At 38.7% G+C, this 15,044-nt stretch overlaps 3 non-coding genes across 3 annotated transcripts; all 3 read left to right on the top strand.

Moving 5' to 3' along the window:
- Positions 1-2,149: 2,149 nt before the first annotated feature.
- Positions 2,150-2,257, top strand: LOC112087158. Its single transcript, XR_002899925.1, has one exon. It is a non-coding gene; the product is annotated as a small nucleolar RNA R71 (small nucleolar RNA).
- Positions 2,258-11,478: 9,221 nt separating this feature from the next.
- Positions 11,479-11,586, top strand: LOC112087157. Its single transcript, XR_002899924.1, has one exon. It is a non-coding gene; the product is annotated as a small nucleolar RNA R71 (small nucleolar RNA).
- Positions 11,587-13,968: 2,382 nt separating this feature from the next.
- On the top strand, positions 13,969-14,076 carry LOC112087155. The gene has a single exon (XR_002899921.1). It is a non-coding gene; the product is annotated as a small nucleolar RNA R71 (small nucleolar RNA).
- The last annotated feature ends 968 nt before the right edge of the window (positions 14,077-15,044 follow it).

Genomic DNA, 15,044 nt, shown 5'->3' with positions numbered 1-15,044 from the left:
ACAAATAGTTATAGGTCTTCAAGTCATTCCTTGACGTCACTTAGAGATTCATCAAATATAGGAATCAAATGGGCTTGAAATTGGGCTTCTAGGGTCTGAACACTGATTCTCTGCGGTCAGGATCTCTCTGACCGTGGTAAACCATGTACTGGCTGCGGTCCGGAAGGCTGGCCTGCTGCTTGACTAGATGTTTTGCTGTTCGCTTAACTTTTGATTGAACTGTTGGATTGTCCTCATGTCAACTATGCTGAAAATCTAGCTGTTTCATCTTTAAGGTCTCCAAATTTTAGCTGGATCAGATGGTGTGAATGTCTTCATTTGTGAGTGAACTTCTGACAGTTTGACTCTGAGGTGAAAATCTCATCTTCTATCCAAATTGCAAAGTTTTTGTCTAAGTTTTCTGAAAAGAGTATTGTGATAACACCATATTTGTACTCATTTTCACTATTGATTTCAATTTTTTTTTCAAGTTTTAATTAGTTTTTGTATTCTTTATTACAGTTTTTCTATACTTGTAGTTTCAAAACTCTTTTCAGAAAACTTAGAGAAAACATGGCAAAATGGAGGAAATCCACATTTTTAGATTAAAGTCAAACAGTCAAAAGTTCAGTCTCAAATGAAGACATTCTCACCGTCTGATCCAGCTCAAATTTGGAGACACTCGAGAGGACCTAGCTTAATTTCCAAAGCACTTTTCATGAAAATCAAGTTGTCCTGTCAACCAGCCCGAATTTCAGCAGACCCGCGGCAAACTACCTTCTAGTTGCACCCCACACTTCTCACCCGCAGTAGACTATCATTCCACCAGTCTCGGAGGAATCTCACTTAAGGTGCATCATAACTAGGCCCCTAGGCCCAAAATCAAGCCCAATTTGTCATTTTTTCTTCAGAGAAGTCATGAAGAAGACAACCTAGAAGACCTTAGGATCCATAAATACATTTCTTAGCAGCCCTCATTCGGGTGGGAACTCCTGAAATGAATTTTTAAGCCACCAAACTTTGTTTCTTAGGGTTTAGGCGAGAGAGATTCTTCCCCTGAACCTTTGACCTATCTCCTTTTTCTCGATCTATATTTTCTATTTCAGTTTATGCATCTTTCATTTATGTTTATCTTTTCCTGCATCATGTTAGAGTAGTTTAGTAGTTGGGTTTTTAAGGATTCATTACAGGGACCTATATGTTCTATTAGGATTACTAGTTTTTTCTCAACCATATTTTAGATCTCATCTCTTCTAAGTTGAATTTAATGCATTAGGTGATGCGGTTTGTAAACGGGGTATTGGTTTGTTCTACTAAGCTTCAGGTTTTAAATTTATAACCCCTGAATGTCTGCAAGTGCACAGATGTGCGCTGTAGTACTTTGGGTATCGATCCACAGAGACTTAGTTGTTTCAGTACGAATTCACGGCAATGCTTAAATCAGGTTAGAAGTAGACAGGTTTTGGGTTTTGATTTTGGGTTTTGGTTGTCACTAAATCTAAACTAGAAAGCAAAGCAAGTACCAAAAATGAAAGCAAGTGCAAGCAAGTAAAAATCGATTATGAATGAAAGCAAGTAATAAGCGAATAAAAGTAGAATGAAATCGAAAGTTGTAAGCCAAGATTGAATAGCCAAGATTTGTTTGGAAGGTGATGTCCAGGCAAGTTTGGAAAACGGTTTCCCGCGGTCAGAAGGCTCGCGACCGTGGTGAAACAGGTCTTGGCCGCGGTCAGCATCATCACGACCGCGGTGAAAGCTTGGTTTGCCGCCGTCCGGATGAATGGACCCGCGGTGATCAGAAACGAATGGAAAATTTTTAATTTGGTAGACTTCTGCAGTGTTCATCATCTGTTGATCATAAGAATACATTGGGTTGTCCCAGCCATCAAAGTTACACGTATTGTGTGCTCTGTTTGTTTGTTGCAATCTAAGATGACTCATTATGTGATGGAGACACTTTATAACTTCTGAAATCTCTTCTTTCTTCTTAGGAAGTGCAGAATTACCAAAGGTTGCTTGATTTTGGATGCTGCTTGCGAAATTTTTGATGAAAACGTGAGCATCTTCTACAGGTCTAGTTGAGAAGTCTCCGTTACTTGCTGTGTCGAAAGAGTGTCGTAACTCTAGAGTAATACCGCGATAGAAGATACCCAGCAGGTATTCGTCGGTATATCCATGGTGTGGACAATCTCTTTGGTATTCCCTAAATCTTTCCCAAGTATCTAAAAGATCTTCATCTTCTTTTTGTTTAAAAGTTCTTATCTTGTTTCTTAAGAGATTTGAACGATTTCTAGTGTAAAAACGATTTAAGAAAGCAGTTCTACACGCTGCCCACGTTTTTAGTGAAGCAGGTGGCAAAGATTTTAGCCATTTGCTGGCATTGTCTCTCAAAGAGAATGGGAAAAGACTACACTTGTGGTAATCCCCATTTGCTGTAATGGTTGCACATAATTCTTCGATTGTCTCGATATGGTCAATCAGGTGTTCGGAATTGTAACCATGGAATTGATTTTGTTGAACTAAATGGATATAGGGTACCTTAATTTTGGTTTTGCCATCCTCTGGTAAGGCTGGTTGAATAGCTCTTCGATCTCCCAAGAATTTCTCGAGTGAATCGAAACTTCCAATCAGTTCATCATCATCTTCATGTTTTGTCGATCCGATTAGCTCATTGTCATCATAAATCTGTTCTTCAAAATCATCATCAGTCAGGTCATCGTTACTTGGATCACCATCCACACGATATGGTGGATCACCAAGAGTTCCGGGAACATGTTCCCGGCCTCTCATTGCAGAGAAACCTGAAAAATTCAAAAGAAAAAGTAAAAGTAAACAAGTGTTCTTATGAATTTAAGCTGGGATTCGCAACGAAACAAATCAAAATCCCCGGCAACGGCACCAAAAACTTGATGTGGTTTGTAAACGGGGTATTGGTTCGTTCTACTAAGCTTCAGGTTTTAAATTTATAACCCTAAACGTCAGCAAGTGCACAGATGTGCGCTGTAGTACTTAGGGTATCGATCCACATAGACTTAGTTGTTTCAGTACGAATTCACGGCAATGCTTAAATCAGATTAGAACTAGACATGTTTTGGGTTTTGGTTTTGGGTTTTGGTTGTCACTAAATCTAAACAAGAAAGCAAAGCAAGTAACAAAAACAAAAGCAATTGCAAGCATGTAAAAATCGATTATGAATGAAAGCAAGTAATAAGCGAATAAAAGTAGAATGAAATCGAAGGTTGTAAGCAATTAAAGACAAACATTGGGGCTCAAGGGAAATTCGCAGGGGTTCATGGACTACGCTATGTCGATTTTAAACAAATGATAAAGGTAATCAACTACGTATGTTCTAGAACTCAAGGCACGGAAGTATGAATAGCCTACTTTCGCAGCACTAAACAACTATCTCTCGCTACCCTGATCAGTATGTTTCCACTCTAATCCTGGAAGGGAGAAGATGCAATAGCAGAACAAGACTCATCAACATTCACAACTTAACTACAGGTAGGTTTCCACTCCTATAGAATTATTGCTCGTTTCACCCTAGTTCAGAAAATCAATGAAAACTTTCGCAACATATCATATCAGATCGGCTTCTAAGTGGTCAGCAAAGAATCACGCAGTAAGATTAAAGGCAAACGAAGAACATCTAGAAGGTTATAAATCTTAAATCAATGGATTCATAAGCAGAGACACACAAAAATCCCTTTGAAAAATCCCTTTAAACCCAACTGGGTAACTACTCAAACATATTCTAAACAATCATCACATAGTATTGAAAGTTGCAGGAAATTAAAGAAAAGAAGGAAGAAAAACAAAGAACAGAGTCGACGGCGGAGGCACGATGATGCAATCCTGCAGCGGCTCCTTCTCTAGGATTCCACACGAACTCTCTCTCTCTCTCCTTTGTCAATTAGTTTCGGTCTCTATTGGTCTCCTCTCTTTAGAATGACCTAAAGAGGGTATTTATAGCTTTTGGAGTGGTTCTGGACACTTAGGGCTTCAAAAATAACGATAGGAAATGATCTGGGCTTTAATTAAGTCGTCTGGAAAGTGAACGACCAAGTTCCGCGGTCGCGGTGGCTCTACCCGCGGGAAAATAGGTGTTGGCCGCGGTCCCGGCTAATGCTCTCTTCCGGAACTGCATTTTCTGTCATTCTTGCATCGGGATTATCTGAAGATCTAACCGTTGGATTGTCTCCAAACCAAGTGCATTAGAAATATGGTTGGATCCTCTATGTTGTCTCAAATTTTGGGGGTGATCAGACGGTGAGAAGGTCTTCATCGCTTATCATACTTCTGACGGTCTGCATTTATCCAAAATTGCTCATTTGTTCCAAGTTGCATATCCTTTTCCCAAGTTTCCTGTAAAGTCTTTTGAAACTCTAAAAAATTGAAAAAACTTTAAAAACCATTGAAAACAGAGTTAAAACACCTGCAGAAGACATAATTATGATCCATAAATGTGGTCAAAATACGGTGTTATCATTAGGTTAGAGTCATGATCTGATCTCTGAATCTAGGATTGATCAGAGCCACAAGAGTGATGTATCAGATTGCCATACATAGCTTTAGAAGAACATAGTCGCTATAGGAGACAAAAGCTACCTACATAAAAGATGTGAGCAAAAATGAATTCAGTTTAGTTAATGCATGATCTTACTCGTGGTAAGAGACGAAAGCTACTTGTCGATTTGAAGTGATTAGTTAGTTAACGTGACAATAGTTGGTTAGCCATATTATTGCCTATTTTAGTGCCATGCAGATACTAGGAATAGATAAAGACATTCTACCTGAAGACTAATTGGAAGAAACTTAGCTAGATATCGATTAGGGCAACCAGGAGGATTATAGTTTAATCAAGCATCCCTTAGATCATCCTTAGCAATTCATCCATTTTTTTATTTTAGTCCTATATCAATTTGGTTTAAGATTTTTCTTAGTTTTATTTTATGTTTTATTTTCCAGTAAAAAACCAAAACTTATAAAAACCTCCCTGGGTTTACTTATCTCAGTGACCGTCCTTCTAAACCATAACTTATCGTGAAACATCTATTTGGACTTAGTTTAGAAAATTCTCACCAAAATACAAGCAAACTAGTCCGTTAATCCGTCATGCGAAAATCTACACACTTAGATCTAACTTCCAGTCAACTAGCTCTCTACATTCATTAAGTGTAATGGTGAATTCTCATCTAAGACATTATTCAGGGTAGACGGCGTTTAGTATTAAAGGCTATTTAAGTGGTGGAGTTAAAGTGTTTTGGGTTACCTGAAGATCTGGAGGATGCAAGATATTATGCAAAACCGCAAGAGAGAGAAGGACCTGTTGATGACCGCAGATTTTCAGTCACTTCTCCTTTGCCAAATGTTGCATAATCTTCCTCCTTTGTTGTAAACAGTTGTTCCCCCAGACTTAGATCTTTTCCGCGAGTCATAAAGATAGTCTCCAAAACTCCATAAAATCAGATCAAGTTTGCCTCAAATATAATATTCGATCCTCGTAGACTCTCTAAGGTTTTAAATTTTCTTTCCCTTCATATTTTTATTTTCTTTTTCGGATTTATTTATTTTAATTTTTTTTTTTTTTAAGGGAAAACAACCTTTTATAGAGAAAGAGTCTAAAGGACGTAACTGTACCAAGATTTTGAAGTTTTTCCAAGGCAAACTAAGTTTTCTCCTTTTGTTGAATCATTCCAATGAAATCGCAGGTCTCCAACTTCAGTGACTGAAAACCACGTTGATCCTCTTTCTCTCCGACGTTTTTGCACATACCCGCATATAAGACAATGAAAAACCAGAATGCGTGTGGTTTGAAAGAGGTTAGGTTCGGTGGGGAACTAGGTAAAGATAAACTAGCCATTCAGGATCAACAAAGAGTGGTAAAATGGTGAAGGAGTCCTGAATGTATGATTCGTTTCCCTGATCTAATGCTTCAATGAGAAAATTAAGTCAAAATTAATCCAGATAAAATGAGCTAGTATGTCTTGTCAGAAAGAATCTCCATGAATAGAAGTCCTCTGGTGGGAGTTTGTAATGCAAGTATTCTAGCTACCGCCTAGTCTAGGCCTAAATCACAAAAAGAGCAAAAAACGAGGAAATAGTGTAGAAGCACACTGGTCTAAATCATCATAGTATTGTTTATTGTGTTCCTGGTTTGAAAAATTTTTGAAAAACATTTTGAAAACGATTTTTTGAAAAAATTTTATGTGTCCAAAACAAACTCATAAAAAATCAAACTTCATTAGTAACGGATGAACATCCTCCCCCAAACTTATTTCACATTGTCCTCAGTGTGAGAAATATTGGTAAGAATGGTAAATAAATTAGAAAAGTTGAAATGTTTAAGAGTACTTATCGTTCTGGAGAGTGCTGCTCGTCTTTTGTATTTGTTCTTCCTTATTAAAAACCTAAATTTAAATGAAACAGAAGCAAAGCAATAATAGAAAATAAAAGTCAAAGGGAAATAAATAAAATACCAAGTGGGTTGCCTCCCACTAAGCGCTTGTTTCAAGTCGTTAGCTTGACATTATTGTTCGATTAGATTTAACCGGGGTCGTGACTCTCCTTGATCTCATCATTGGCCAATGATGGATCAATCAAAAACATCACTTCTCTTTCGTCTTCTCTTTCTTCAGCCAGATATGGCTTTAAACGCTGTCCATTCACTGTGAATGAATTTCCGGTTTTGTCCCACAGGACGATGGCTCTGTATGGCTTGACTTCCTTTATCGTGAAGGGTCCTGACCATCTTGAACGTAATTTTCCTGGAAAAAGCTTAAGACGAGAATTGAAAAGAAGAACTTTGTCGTTAGGAGCAAAAGTTCTATGAATAATCTTCTTATCATGATATGCTTTAGTCTTCTCCTTGTATATCTTCGAGTTTTCGTAAGCACTGTGTCGGATTTCTTCTAACTCATGAAGTTGAAGTAGTCTCCTTTCTCCAGCTGTTTTCAAGTTCAAGTTCATCTCCTTGCTAGCCCATTGCGCCTTATACTCGAGCTCTACTGGAAGGTGACATGCTTTTCCATAAACTAGGTTGAATGGTGTTGTTCCTAATGGTGTCTTGAATGCTGTTCGGTATGCCCATAATGCGTCGTCAAGCTTGGTTGACCAATCCTTGCGATGAACTGCACTTGTTTTCTGCAAAATCGACTTGATTTCTCTGTTTGAGATTTCTACTTGACCGCTGGTTTGGGGATGGTATGGAGAAGCAACTTTATGCGTAACTCCATTCTTTCTAAGAAGATTCTCGAAAACTCTGTTGATGACATGTGATCCTCCGTCGCTTATCATAATTCTAGGAACTCCAAAACGCTGAAATATCACAGATGTAAACAGCTTCATGACGACTTTTGCATCATTGGTGGGACTAGCGACTGCTTTAACCCACTTAGAGATGTAGTCTACAAATACTAAGATGTATTGGTTTCCGAAAGAAGTAGGAAATGGTCCCATAAAATCTATTTCCCAGACATCGAAGATTTCGACTTCGAGAATAAAAATTTTGAGGCATCTCATTCCTTTTGCTTATGTTGCCCATCCTTTGGCATTTATCGCATCGCGATATATAAGCTTGAGTATCTTTGAACAGAGTAGGCCACCAAAAACCTGCTTGCAAGATCTTTGAAGCGGTTTTGAAGGTTGCGAAATGTCCGGCGTAAGACGAGCTATGGCATCCGAATAAAATTCCTTCCATCTCTTCTTCGGCAACGCATCTTCGGAATAAACCATCAGCACATCTCTTATAGAGATAGAGTTCATCCAAAAAATAATGTCTTACGTCTTTCAGAAACTTTTTCTTCCTTTAACCAAAGAATTGTGGTGGTTCTACACCAGCTGCTAGGAAATTCGCTATGGGCCTAAACCATGGGGTATTGAAAGCATCTGATCTTTGCATGAGTGGACGTGGTGGTGCAGCATTGGCATTGGTAGGGGTTGTATCTATTGCATAGATGTTTTCTTCTGGCAAACTATCATTTAAAGGCAATCTTTCTTCAACTCGAATTCGTGAAAGTTGGTCTGCAACTCCATTATCTGCTCCTTTCCGATCTCAAATTTCGATGTCGAATTCTTGCAGCAGGAGGATCCATCTTATCAACCGAGGTTTAGCGTCTTTCTTAGACATTAAATACTTGATTGCAGCATGATCAGTATGAACTATGACCTTAGATCCTATGAGATAAGAACGGGATTTCTCAAATGCAAATACGACAGCTAGTAGTTCTTTCTCTGTTGTTGCATAATTGCATTGAGATTCGTCTAGAGTTTTGCTTGCATAGTAGATTACATGCAGTTTCTTATCTTTTCGTTGGCCAAGCACTGCTCCGACTGCATAGTCACTTGCATCGCACATGATTTCGAATGGGAGTTCCCAATCAGGTGCTTGCACGACTAGAGCGGAAACAAGGGCTTCTTTGATCTTATGAAACGCGGCTAAGCACTCATCATCAAACTCGAAGTTCGATTCCTTGCAAAGCAAACGCGTAAGAGGTCGAGCTATTTGAGAAAAATCTTTTATGAAGCGCCTATAGAATCCTGCGTGTCCTAAGAAACTACGGATACCTTTTACGTTTGTGGGAGGTTGTAGGCTGGTCATGACTTCAATTTTAGCTTTGTCAACTTCAATTCCTTTTCCCAAAATCCTGTGCCCAAGCACGATTCCGTCTCGTACCATGAAGTGACATTTTTCCCAATTTAATACTAAGTGCTTATCTTCACATCTTTGCAGAACTTTACCAAGGTTGCCTAGGCATTTTTCAATAGAAGATCCATAGACAGAAAAATCGTCCATGAATACTTCCATGAAATCTTCAATAAAGTCTGTGAAGATCGACATCATGCACCGCTGGAAGGTAGCAGGTGCATTACACAATCCAAAAGGTATACGTCGGTAAGCAAACGTGTCATATGGACAGGTAAATGTCGTTTTTTCTTGATCCTCCGGGCGAATAGGAATTTGGAAAAATCCGGAGTATCCAAGCAATATTAGGGGTGATTAGCTAATCTTTCTAGCATTTGATCTATGAAGGGAAGTGGAAAATGATCTTTCCTAGTTGCTGCGTTTAGTTTCTGGTAATCGATGCACATACGATGTCCAGTTACTGTTCTTGTAGCGATCATTTCTTTATCATTTTTAATGACAGTAACTCCTCCTTTCTTCGGAAACACATGAACTGGGCTAACCCAAGTGCTATCTGAGATAGAAAAGATTATTCCAGCTTCTAAAAGCTTCATAATCTCTTTCTTGACAACATCCATGAGATTAGGGTTCAGTCTCCTTTGACTTTCGATTGAGTTTTTAGCATTATCCTCTAGATTAATCTTGTGCATACAAAGATCTGGAGATATTCCAGGTATGTCATCAAGTGAATATCCTAAGGCTTTTCTATGCTTCCTCAGCTCAGTCAACAGCATTGTGGTTTCCTTTTCCGTCAAACCAGAGTTTATTTTGACAGGATAAGTAGAATTTGGTCCAAGGAAAGCGTACTTAAGTCTGACGGGAAGAGGTTTAAGCTCGACTTTAGGGGCTTTAAGCTCGCTCCAAGGAACATTAATTGCTGCAGCAGTGTCTTTAGGAGGTGTAGGAATGTTTATTTGGTCCTTAAGATCTAGATACTTTAGAGGTTTTCTATAAGTTTCAGATTTATCAAGCATACGTGCGCACTCACTTGAAATTTCTTCAAGGAAATTGCGTTCATCTTTTGCGGGTGAAAGCGTGACACTTAAAGGGTCGTCTAGAAGCAGATCTTCATAGACTTCCTCAATAATTCTGTCTAACTCATCAACCCAACAAATTTTTCCATCCAAAGTTGGTTTATTGAAACTTTTGTTCATGTCAAATTGCATAACTAAACCGGCTAGATGAAGGTCGATTTTTCCTTCAGGAACATTGATTATGGCTCCGGCTGTAGATAGGAATGGTCGTCCAAGAATAAGTGGATCCTTAGGTTCTCTTTCTAGTTTTAGAACTACGAAATCGGTTGGTATGGAACATTTTTCGATTTCAACGGGAACATCTATTAAGATACCTACAGGTTGTCTAACAGAACGATCAGCTAATACTAAGGAAAATTTAGTGGGCTGGAAAGTGTGGTGTCCTAAACGTTTTGCTACTGAAAGAGGCATCATGTTTATGCTAGATCCTAAATCATAGAGAGCATGCTCAAAAGCTACATCATTGATGGTGCAGAAAGTACAAAGCTTCCAGGATCGTTTTTGTTTTCAGGGATTCGGCTTTGCAGGATAGAACTACATTCATGGGTTATCATCATAACGCCTTCTTCAAGAGTTAAAGAATTTGTTAAAATACCCTTCATATATTTTCTTAAAGCGGGAATCATAGCACAAGCTTCTACGAAAGGTAATCTCACATTTAATTGAGAGATTAGCTCTTTCAACTTAGCTTTTTCTTTCTCTTTCTTAGGGACTCTTAAGGCTCTAGGATATGGAGTTTTAGGTTTGTAGACACGAGTTGGTGGAGGTGGAATTGGGTCTTCTCCAAGGATTTCCTGGGATGAATCTTTCCTTACTTCTTCTCCATCCTTCTCTCCTACCACTTATTTTTTAATGTCTTCAATCGTGACTTTTTCTCTTTCTTTTTCCTTTTCCTTACCCTTTTCTTCATCTTCAGGATCTTTCGGAAATTCAGGCTCTTTGTAAGCTAATCCACTCCTAAGTGTGATAGCTTTCACATGGTCGGAGGGATCTGCTTCACTCGAGCTTTCGAAAGAATTTTCACTTGGCTCCTCCTCAGATTTATCTAAGTTTTTAGAATTAGTTTTGATCATCAGGCTAAGGAGGGTGGAAAATTTTTCATTGAAATCCTCTTGCATCGTTTTTAGCTCAGATCTAAGATCACTAATCTCTTGAGATCTAGATTTTCCAATCTCTAGAATTCTTTTGTTTAGGTTTTCAGCTTCAGAAGAGGGAAAACTAGGATATGAAACATGATTATATTGAATAGCCAAGATTTTTTCGGAAGGTGATATCCAGGCAAGTTCGGAAACCCCGCGGTCAGAAGACTCGCGACCGCAGTGAAACAGGTCTTGGCCGCGGTCAGCATCATCACGACCGCGGTGAAAGCTTGGTTTGCCGCGGTCTGGATGAATTGACCCACGGTGATCAGAAACGAATGGAAAATCTTGAATTTGGCAGACTTCTACAGTGTTCATCATCTCTTGATCATAAGAATACATTGGGTTGTCCCAGCCATCAAAGTTACACGTATTGTGTGCTCTATTTGGTTGTTGCAATCCAAGATGACTCATTATGTGATGGAAACACTTTATAACTTCCGAAATCTCTTCTTTCTTGTCAGGAAGTGCAGAATTACCAAAGGTTGCTTGATTTTGGATGCTGCTTGCGAAATTTTTGTTGAAAACGTGAGCATCTTCTACAGGTCTAGTTGAGAAGTCTCCATTACTTGCTGTGTCGAAAGAGTATCGCAACTCTGGAGTAATACCACGATAGAAGATACCCAGCAGGTATTCGTCGGTATATCCATGGTGTGGACAATCTCTTTGGTATTCCCTAAATCTTTCCCAAGTATCTAAAAGATCTTCATCTTCTTTTTGTTTAAAAGTTCTTATCTTGTTTCTTAAGAGATTTGAACGATTTCTAGTGTAAAAACGATTTAAGAAAGCAGTTCTACACGCTGCCCACGTTTTTAGTGAAGCAGGTGGCAAAGATTTTAGCCATTTGCTGGCATTGTCTCTCAAAGAGAATGGGAAAAGACTACACTTGTGGTAATCCCCATTTGCTGTAATGGTTGCACATAATTCTTCGAACGTCTCGATATGGTCAATCAGGTGTTCGGAATTGTAACCATGGAATTGATTTTGTTGAACTAAATGGATATAAGGTACCTTAATTTTGGTTTTGCCATACTCTTGGAATCAAATGGGCTTGAAATTGGGCTTCTAGGGTCTGAACACTGATTCTCTGCGGTCAGGATCTCTGTACACTGACCGTGGTAAACCATGTACTGGCTGCGGTCCGGTAGGCTGGCCTGCTGCTTGACTAGATGTTTTGCTGTTCGCTTAACTTTTGATTGAACTGTTGGATTGTCCTCATGTCAACTATGCTGAAAATCTAGCTGTTTCATCTTTAAGGTCTCCCAATTTTAGCTGGATCAGATGGTGTGAATGTCTTCATTTGTGGGTGAACTTCTGACAGTTTGACTCTGAGGTGAAAATCTCGTCTTCTATCCAAATTGCAAAGTTTTTGTCTAAGTTTTCTGAAAAGAGTATTGTGATAACACCATATTTGTACTCATTTTCACTATTAATTTCAATATTTATTTTTCAAGTTTTAATTAGTTTTAGTATTCTTTATTACAGTTTTTCTATACTTGTAGTTTCAAAACTCTTTTCAGAAAACTTAGAGAAAACATGGCAAAATCGAGGAAATCCACATTTTTAGATTAAAGTCAAATAGTCAAAAGTTTAGTCTCAAATGAAGACATTCTCACCGTCTGATCCAGCTCAAATTTGGAGACACTCGAGAGGTCCTAGCTTAATTTCCATAGCACTTTTCATCAAGATCAAGTTGTCCTTTCAACCAGCCCGAACTTCAGCTGACCCGCGGCAAACTACCTTCTAGTTGAACCCCACACTTCTCACCCGCAGTAGACTATCATTCCACCAGTCTCGGAGGAATCTCACTTAAGGTGCATCATAACTAGGCCCCTAGGCCCAACATCAAGCCCAATTTGTCATTTTTTCTTCAGAGAAGTCCTAAAGAAGACAACCTAGAAGACCTTAGGATCCATAAATACATTTCTTAGCAGCCCTAATTCGGGTGGGAACTCCTGAAATGAATTTTTAAGCCACCAAACTTTGTTTCTTAGGGTTAAGGCGAGAGAGATTCTTCCCCTGAACCTTTGACCTATCTCCTTTTTCTCGATCTATCTTTTCTATTTCAGTTTATGCATCTTTCATTTATGTTTATCTTTTCCTGCATCATGTTAGAGTAGTTTAATAGTTGGGTTTTTAAGGATTCATTACAGGAACCTATATGTTCTATTAGGATTACTAGTTTTTTCTCAACCATATTTTAGATTTCATCTCTTCTAAGTTGAATTTAATGCATTAGGTGATGCGGTTTGTAAACGGGGTATTGGTTTGTTCTACTAAGCTTCAGGTTTTAAATTTATAACCCTTAAATGTCTGCAAGTGCACAGATGTGCGCTGTAGAACTTAGGGTATCGATCCACAGAGACTTAGTTGTTTCAGTACGAATTCACGGCAATGCTTAAATCAGGTTAGAACTAGACAGGTTTTGGGTTTTGGTTTTGGGTTTTGATTGTCACTAAATCTAAACTAGAAAGCAAAGCAAGTAACAAAAACGAAAGCAAGTGCAAGCAAGTAAAAATCGATTATGAATGAAAGCAAGTAATAAGCGAATAAAAGTAGAATGAAATCGAAAGTTGTAAGCCAAGATTGAATAGCCAAGATTTGTTTGGAAGGTGATGTCCATGCAAGTTCGGAAAACGGTTTCCCGCAGTCAGAAGGCTCGCGACTGCTGTGAAACAGGTCTTGGCCGCGGTCAGCATCATCACGACCATGGTGAAAGCTTGGTTTGCCGCGGTCCGGATGAATGGACCCGCGGTGATCAGAAACGAATGGAAAATCTTGAATTTGGTAGACTTCTGCAGTGTTCATCATCTCTTGATCATAAGAATACATTGGGTTGTCCCAGCCATCAAAGTTACACGTATTGTGTGCTCTGTTTGTTTGTTGCAATCTAAGATGACTCATTATGTGATGGAGACACTTTATAACTTCTGAAATCTCTTCTTTCTTCTTAGGAAGTGCAGAATTACCAAAGGTTGCTTGATTTTGGATGCTGCTTGCGAAATTTTTGATGAAAACGTGAGCATCTTCTACAGGTCTAGTTGAGAAGTCTCCGTTACTTGCTGTGTCGAAAGAGTGTCGTAACTCTAGAGTAATACCGCGATAGAAGATACCCAGCAGGTATTCGTCGGTATATCCATGGTGTGGACAATCTCTTTGGTATTCCCTAAATCTTTCCCAAGTATCTAAAAGATCTTCATCTTCTTTTTGTTTAAAAGTTCTTATCTTGTTTCTTAAGAGATTTGAACGATTTCTAGTGTAAAAACGATTTAAGAAAGCAGTTCTACACGCTTCCCACGTTTTTAGTGAAGCAGGTGGCAAAGATTTTAGCCATTTGCTGGCATTGTCTCTCAAAGAGAATGGGAAAAGACTACACTTGTGGTAATCCCCATTTGCTGCAATGGTTGCACATAATTCTTCGAACGTCTCGATATGGTTAATCGGGTGTTCGAAATTGTAACCATGGAATTGATTTTGTTGAACTAAATGGATATAGGGTACCTTAATTTCGGTTTTGCCATCCTCTGGTAAGGCTGGTTGAATAGCTCTTCGATCTCGTAAGAATTTCTCGAGTGACTCGAAACTTCCAATCAGTTCATCATCATCTTCATGTTTTGTCGATCCGATTAGCTCATTATCACCATAAATCGGTTCTTCAAACTCATCATCAGTAAGGTCATCGTTACTTGGATCACTATCCACACTATATTGTGGATCACCAAGAGTTCTGGGAACATGTTCCCGGCTCTCATTGCAGAGAAAACTGAAAATTTCAAAACAAAAAGTAAAAGTAAACAAGTGTTCTAATGGATTTAAGCTGGGATTCGCAACGAAACAAATCAAAATCCTCGGCAACAGCGCCAAAAACTTGATGCAGTTTGTAAACGGGGTATTGGTTCGTTCTACTAAGCTTCAGGTTTTAAATTTATAACCCCTAAACGTCAGCAAGTGCACAGATGTGTGCTGTAGTACTTAGGGTATCGATCCACAGAGACTTAGTTGTTTCAGTACAAATTCACGGCAATGCTTAAATCATATTAGAACTAGACAGGTTTTGGGTTTTGGTTTTGGGTTTTGGTTGTCACTAAATCTAAACTAGAAAGCAAAGCATGTAACAAAAACGAAAGCAAGTGCAAGCAAGTAAAAATCGATTATGAATGAAAGCAAGTAATAAGCGAATAAAACTAGAATGAAATCGAAGGTTGTAAG

This window comes from Eutrema salsugineum, unplaced genomic scaffold (assembly GCF_000478725.1).
Source record: "Eutrema salsugineum unplaced genomic scaffold, Eutsalg1_0 scaffold_9, whole genome shotgun sequence".
NCBI classification, from domain to species: Eukaryota; Viridiplantae; Streptophyta; class Magnoliopsida; order Brassicales; family Brassicaceae; genus Eutrema; species Eutrema salsugineum.
Note: the sequence above shows the minus strand (reverse complement) of the source record. Positions and strands in the feature narration are given on the sequence as shown.